The following is an 8,482-nucleotide window of genomic DNA, read 5'->3' on the forward strand; positions in this document are numbered from 1 at the left end:
TGCTGACTTAGCAGACATCACCACTGCTGTATGTATAAATACACAAAAATTGCCGTATCACAGCCTGTTATTGAAATGTTCACAAAATTAGACATAGAATTAAAAACTATGAGTTTACAAAACTGTGAGAGTACAATACTATATTTTGCAAATAGAAAAAAAATATTTGCCATTACCAAAAATTTGGAAAAAGGTTTTTGTACAAATTTTAGCAGTTATGGTTTTTTAAACAATTAATTTCAAACAACATTAAATTTCATACTAATTGCAAAATTATTTAGACTGATTTCATGTTCACAAAATCTTGAGTTTGCTTAGTTTCTAATTACCTTATAAAATATAACATAAAACAGAATCAACATTGTTATTTTCGAAACATTAATTTTACATGAGGTTAGATGTGATGTAATTTCAAAGTAATCATGATTTTAAATATAATATAATTTTTTATACACATAAAACATCAAATAACAAATGATAAAGGGGTAAACTGTATTTGTAAAATGGTTTCCATACAAGTGATCTAGTGTTAAGTGCTTCACCATTGAAGAGTGTACTGAATGGTAAACTAAAGGATTCTCAACCTAGTACATTACATTAATTTTTCACATCACTTGGTAGGTGGTCAAAGATTTTTATGTCTGAATAACTCACTCGAGTAAAAATAATGCAACTGGAGAGATTAAAAAGTCTACACAGCAAGCAGCAGCTCACACATATCAACATTACAGAAATATGCAAGCTCTTGGGGCCAGTGTCTTGTCCTCCTGGCATAAGGGTTGAAGGGGAGGGAAGAGGAATGAAGAAATAGAACTGCTGAGGTTTAGGAAATGGCGAGTTTGGAAAAGATGCACAGAACCCCATGTCAGGGAAGGCTTACCCAATGGGATAAGAAGGAAAGACTAATTGTTGGAGACTGCACTGGATGTGATGTGAAAACCTGAAGGCTAAGAGGTGGAAGATAGCATAATAAGCAAGACAGGGGTTACTGACAGAATGTCATGCAAGAGCAGAAAGCTAAGTACGTTGTATGTGGTAGAGGTAGGGCAGGAAAAATTGGCCAGAAAAATAAAAAAAATATAGAAAACTAAAAGGGAGTGAAGAAAGGAATAGTTAATGAGAAGAAATGCCGAGACTGAATAAATTAAGGCCAGGTGGGTGGCGAGAACCAAGGCCATGTTGTAGTGCCAATTCCCATCTGTGGAATTGTGAGAAGCTAGTGTCTGGGGGAAGAATGCAAATGACACATGTGTGAAACAGCCACTGAGTTCATGTTTGTCATGTTGTAGAGCATGCTTTGATACAGAATATTGTGTGTTGCCATTGTACACCCTCTGTCTATGTCCATTCATCCTGACTGATAACTTGTCGGTAATCATATCAATTTAAAAGGCAAAACACTGTTTACATAGCAGCTAGTACATGATATGTATCGTTTTACAGGTGGGTCTCCCTTTGATAGTTTATGTTTTGCCAGTTAAATGGCTGATATAGATAGTGGTAGGAGTGTGCAAAGGCCAAGTCTTACAGTGGAGTCTGTCACAGGAGGAGGAGCTATAGGGTTGGGAAATGGGAGCAGAAGTAGCATAGGATCTGACAAGGATATTGTGGAGGTGACAGAAAGTTATTCTAGGTGTGGTGGGCAGATTTTCAGACAGAGGGGATTTCATTTCATTACACGGTAATTGAACTGGTCCATTATCTGTTGTCAAAGATCTCAGACTGTGAAACTCTGCCACCTCACTAGGAGATGATAGTCACAACTCTGTGAAATAAAAGAGCATGCACAGCACAGCTAAGAGGTCTCTGTGTCCCATCTGCATGTGCTGCTATGTGTGATGCCGGACAAGTAGTGTCTGTTGTTGTTGTTGTTGTTGTTGTGAGTTGAGAGAAGATCCTGTAGGAGGTGTTCAGTGGTGCTTCTGCAGTTGGATGTGTGGCATTGCTCCTTAGCTAATATCATGCACCTTCCAGTGGAGTAACTGCGGTAGCCATAGTGGATGGTTGCCGGGTAAGGCGTATTAATAAAGGTGCTCCGTATCATCAACCAGAAACACCAGACAGAGTTGTGAGCCACTCCCTATATTGGTTGTCTGCTTCTTTGGATATGTTTGCTGATGGAGAACAAAGCTGCACTTCAGGACATGGTGAGAATCATGTCTGTCTGCAGGTAGTTTTTCACTGGCATTATGACAAGAAGCTCTGTGCTCTGAACGCTCAGCAGGTGTCTGGGCTTTGAAGTCTGTGAATCAGATGGAGCCTAAGGCTTTGTTGACTTAAGAATTGTTGTTTTAAAAATAGAGGTTAAACTGTTGAGATTTCATTGTGGTTTTGTTGACATATTAATTTTTTTTTACTATGTTGGCCCACATATTTTAGTGCTGTTAAACTTTTTTGTAGTTGATTCTGAATTTAAATGGTTATGATGCTTGAAATATGTTACAAAAGATTACAGTTAGCTTGTAAAGCCTTGTAGCTATCTGTCAGCTCATTATACTGAGCCAAAATTGAGTTTACATAATTTGCAAGCGTTAAAAATCTACCTCGAAGTAAAGTGCATTTTCTGTTAAAAATGTTGTTTGGTCCTCATGGCTGTAACCTTTTTAGTGAGTATTAAGTTTTATTACTGGTTCTTAAGCTCCCCTAATTTAAATTGATTCTTACCCCATGACTGGTTACATAAGTGTCAAGCAGGTTTCCTTTTAATTATGTTGAATGAATATTTGGTGGTGTACGAGGTGTAACAATGAAGTAATGAGACTGATTTTCTTTGCAAGATGTGGCAACCATGCAGCCTTTCATAGGCACAGTATCTTTGACCTTGGTGGACACACTTATGTTTGTTCTGTGTGGAGCAGGCAGGAAATGGAGCACTATTCTTGGGAGAAAAGGGAAGACACGTGCTATGCTTACACGGTGGTAGGTGGAAATGCTCACGCTGCTCAACATTTGTATGTTTGGTGGTTTGTATGTTTGGTCAAGCATCAAATCCACACACATTTACTGTCATCCACAGATCCCTATGGGCTTCTAGTCCAAGCAGAACATTGATGCAACTGCTCATTCGTGAGTTGTGCTGTAATAAGTTAACATGTGTTTGTGTCCCTCGTCACGGAAATGGAACCTCATAATATTGCGCAACGGTGTGCCATTTCTTTTTGCATTAAATTGGGTGTTATCACTGGTGATGAATGTTGGTTTTTTCAGTGTCATCCAGAGACAAAATGCCAAAGTTCACAATGGTGCTCAAAGGGATCACCCAGACCAAAAAATGCTCGCATGTCAAAGTCAAAAGTGAAATGCATGCTTGTGTGCTTCTTTGATTCCAAGGGAAACGTTCATAAAGAGTGTGTGCCTCCTGGACAAACAGTTAACCAATATTACTACAAAGAGATTTTAGAAAGACTTTGTAAAAGAGTTTTTCGTGTCCATGCCAACATTGCTGATAATTGGATTCTGTATCACAATAATGTGCCATCCCATACTGCTCTGTCAGTACAGCAATTTTTAACCTCAAAACAAATTTCAGTACTACCACTGCCATCTTATTCACCAGATATCAGTCCATGCGACTTTTTTCAAGAGTCAAAATGGCAGTCAAGGGACACCATTTTCAAACAACACAAGATGTCCAAAAAGCTGTGACGAGGGTCTTGCAGGATATTACAGAAGATGAGTTCCAGAAAATGTTACCATCAATGGCAGAAGAGCTGGAAAAAGTGTGTGCAATAAGAAAGGAACTACTTTGAAGGAGACAACACTAAACTTCACTAAAACGGTAAGCAACTTTTTTCGCATCAGTCTCATTACTCTATTGTCACACCTTGTACATTTTGTAATATTTTTAATGCACGTTTGTTTTAGATTTTGTCTTTACCCAACATGTGTTATTGTATTCCTTGTAGGCAATATTCAGCAAGGCCATAGGAGCTCCTCATTTTGAGGCTGTGTCGTTCGTTGCGTGCCAGTGTCACTGTCATTTGAAAACTATTCAGAAAGTTATTTATTAGTAATTTATTGTTGAATATATATTTATAATTTATGCGTTTTTCCCTTCCAGGACAGGAATGAACGTACTTAAGTTTTTATGTAGTAGTATGACCAAGACAGGTCACTTTCTTTCTTGCCCTGGCTCACAATAATCACTACTTACAAAGTATTTTTATATTATACATCCTTTTCTTATACAAAGTATAATGATAGGGTACATACAGATTTTTTAAGTGTGGGTATTGTTACTTATTGGCTGTGTTTCCAATTGTGGAATATACTAGTCAGGCATGTCCTGGCCCAGTACTCTAATCAAAAGCAATAATTACATGGAAAGTGTTAGTACACCAGACTTTCTAGACCCATGCATGATGTGGCTTTAGGGCTCTAACATTGCAGGATGAGATGCAAAATAGCAAATCACAAAGTACGCATATGACACGAATGGTCAAGGCATAAAAGAAATTTCTTAATTATTTCATATGCTCAAACAACATATGCAAAAACAACCTATGGTTCAGTTTGCCTTTTGACACCATGACAGGAGGATACAAAAAATAATTGAAACAACATTACAAGAAGAAGAAGACAAGTTATTGTAATTACAGTGTATTTGTAAAAACACAATATAATGTTCTACCAACTAAGCAATCATTTCCTCTGGCTTGCTACTTAAACTAAGGAACATTACTGTGTATAATTTTTCACACAATCATTTCAACATACACACATACACTGCTATTGGCAGAAGGTACAATTCTAGTTAGGGAGTTCTGTTTTATTAGTCTCAAAAGCACACCCAGTCTAAATCATTTTATTCGTATACAGGAGACACACCAAAATTGTGGTAAAACTTCACCATAAACAGAGAACAACTTATGTTAATGACAGCATCCTAATAATTATACACAATAAAAGAGCTACACTAAGTTATTCCTTGCTCAAATTATCATTTTGGCCTCTATGAATTCTTCTGCCGGATAATAGCATTTCCCTCACAAAATCTCCTGGAGCTATTTTTTTAATAAGAATATCTGGTGTCAAATTAAATATGTATTTGCTGCTTCATTTATTATGGTGGGTTTATCTAAAATGAATGTAAAAAATGAGAGGGCTGGTAGAGTCGACCATAACAAACGTATTTCATATAGCAACCCATGTCAACATGCCGTCCGAGCCGTCGTGGTAGCACATCTGTAGGGCAGCATTTTCAATGTATTTGTGGCATCAAGGTAAAGGAGAAGACAGGATGAACTTTTATAACCTTTATTTGAAAACATTTGCAAAAAGTGCCCAAAATTACACCCTCCTACTTGAATGCATGCCGCGCAACAACGCTGCAGTGACTGTCGCATTCTTTCAAACACTTCTGGTGAAGTGTAAATTGTATTGGGGGGCTGCCATAGTGCACACTATCAGCTCTTCATCAGTCTCAATGGTTGTTTCATAGACAACAGATTTCAGATGGCCCCAGAAGAAAAAAAATCAATGAGCGTCATCTTGGGGAAGATGCATGCCTTGCCCCTGGTCCACTGCACCCTATACTGTTCTCGCCAAAGGTTTCATCCAAATGTATTCACACTGCATATGCAGAGTTTCTTGTCAAAAGATTAAGTATCTGTTTGCGTTCAATCACAAGGGGAGCATGCACGGACCAATCAGATTATCACCTACCAAGCCAATCAAGATGTTGACAGCGAAGCAATCTTGGTGACCACGAGCAAAGGCAGCATGTGGATTTTCCTGTGCACACCTGTGTTGATTGTGGCTGTTGAACATACCCTCTTGAGTAAATGATGCCTTATCTATAAAAAGCACACAGTCTGGTTGAATGACACACCTTTGCAAAAACCACTGGCAGAATTCAGGCAGTAGGGGTACAAATTGTCTTCATGCCACACATTAAAATATCTTCCAACATATTTTGTCAGTTAAGTTAGGCAAAAAAGATCATGCAGCCCACTGTGTGGAAAATTCTGTGCAGAGATGGAGTAATCTATGGATGCCATATGTCTGGGGAGTGGTTGGGGTGTCAAAACATCGCCGGAGTAATCCGTGGATGCCATATGTCTGGGGAGTGGCTGGGGTGTCAAAACATCGCCACCTGCTGTGATGTGGGGCTGCTTACTCCACGCTGGTGATGTAACTGAGATGAGCTCGACCCACGGAATTGTGTTGCAGATGACAATGTACAACCAGCTTCTTCCCTGTGCAGATATATCAAATTTGTTGATTCTGGGCCTAGGATGACGACCGAGCGAGGTGGCGCAGTGGTTAGCACACTGGACTCGCATTCGGGAGGACGACGGTTCAATCCCATCTCCGGCCATCCTGATTTAGGTTTTCCGTGAGTTCCCTAAATCGTTTCAGGCAAATGCCAGGATGGTTCCTTTGAAAGGGCACGGCCGATTTCCTTCCCCATCTTTCCCTCACCCGAGCTTGCGCTCCGTCTCTAATGACCTCGTTGTCAACGGGACGTTAAACACTAACCACCACCACCACCACCACCACCTAGGATGACGAACTGCCACTTGTAGAACATTGTCTGCTCTTGCAACTGTAATACACTCCTGGAAATGGAAAAAAGAACACATTGACACCGGTGTGTCAGACCCACCATACTTGCTCCGGACACTGCGAGAGGGCTGTACAAGCAATGATCACACGCACGGCACAGCGGACACACCAGGAACCGCAGTGTTGGCCGTCGAATGGCGCTAGCTGCGCAGCATTTGTGCACCGCCGCCGTCAGTGTCAGCCGGTTTGCCGTGGCATACGGAGCTCCATCGCAGTCTTTAACACTGGTAGCATGCCGCGACAGCGTGGACGTGAACCGTATGTGCAGTTGACGGACTTTGAGCGAGGGCGTATAGTGGGCATGCGGGAGGCCGGGAGGACGTACCGCCGAATTGCTCAACACGTGGGGCGTGAGGTCTCCACAGTACATCAATGTTGTCGCCAGTGGTCGGCGGAAGGTGCACGTGCCCGTCGACCTGGGACCGGACCGCAGCGACGCACGCCAAGACCGTAGGATCCTACGCAGTGCCATAGGGGACCGCACCGCCACTTCCCAGCAAATTAGGGACACTGTTGCTCCTGGGGTATCGGCGAGGACCATTCGCAACCGTCTCCATGAAGCTGGGCTACGGTCCAACACACCGTTAGGCCGTCTTCCGCTCACGCCCCAACATCGTGCAGCCCGCCTCCAGTGGTGTCGCGACAGGTGTGAATGGAGGGACGAATGGAGACGTGTCGTCTTCAGGGATGAGAGTCGCTTCTGCCTTGGTGCCAATGATGGTCGTATGCGTGTTTGGCGCCGTGCAGGTGAGCGCCACAATCAGGACTGCATACGACCGAGGCACACAGGGCCAACACCCGGCATCATGGTGTGGGGAGCGATCTCCTACACTGGTCGTACACCACTGGTGATCGTCGAGGGAACACTGAATAGTGCACAGTACATCCAAACCGTCATCGAACCCATCGTTCTACCATTCCTAGACCGGCAAGGGAACTTGCTGTTCCAACAGGACAATGCACGTCCGCATGTATCCCGTGCCACCCAACGTGCTCTAGAAGGTGTAAGTCAACTACCCTGGCCAGCAAGATCTCCGGATCTGTCCCCCATTGAGCATGTTTGAGACTGGATGAAGCGTCGTCTCACGCGGTCTGCACGTCCAGCACGAACGCTGGTCCAACTGAGGCGCCAGGTGGAAATGGCATGGCAAGCCGTTCCACAGGACTACATCCAGCATCTCTACAATCGTCTCCATGGGAGAATAGCAGCCTGCATTGCTGCGAAAGGTGGATATACACTGTACTAGTGCCGACATTGTGCATGCTCTGTTGCCTGTGTCTATGTGCCTGTGGTTCTGTCAGTGTGATCATGTGATGTATCTGACCCCAGGAATGTGTCAATAAAGTTTCCCCTTCCTGGGACAATGAATTCACGGTGTTCTTATTTCAATTTCCAGGAGTGTATTGATCTGGTGCTCTGCAAACTGTAAAACTTAGTGAGGTGGCGCAGAGGTTAGCACACCGGACTCACACTTGGTAGAATGACAGTTCAAACCTGCTTCCAGCCATCCTGATTTAGGTTTTCCATGACTCCCTTGAACTGCTTCAGGCAGATGGTTCCTTTGAGAGGGCATGACCAACTTCCTTCCCTAACCCGATGGACTGATAACCCTGCTGTTTGGTCCCCTCCTCCAAATCAACCAACCAAGATGTTAACGTGAAATGTTATTTATGAGACTGAAAAATATACAAGTTGAACTGACGTCTGAGTATTTCTTGATTTGGTGACGTTAGTTGGAGAACAGTCTCTCTTACATCTCCATGTACACTCCTGGAAATTGAAATAAGAACACCGTGAATTCATTGTCCCAGGAAGGGGAAACTTTATTGACACATTCCTGGGGTCAGATACATCACATGATCACACTGACAGAACCACAGGCACATAGACGCAGGCAACAGAGCATGCACAAAG

Source organism: Schistocerca americana, chromosome 10, assembly GCF_021461395.2.
Source record: "Schistocerca americana isolate TAMUIC-IGC-003095 chromosome 10, iqSchAmer2.1, whole genome shotgun sequence".
Classification (NCBI taxonomy): Eukaryota; Metazoa; Arthropoda; class Insecta; order Orthoptera; family Acrididae; genus Schistocerca; species Schistocerca americana.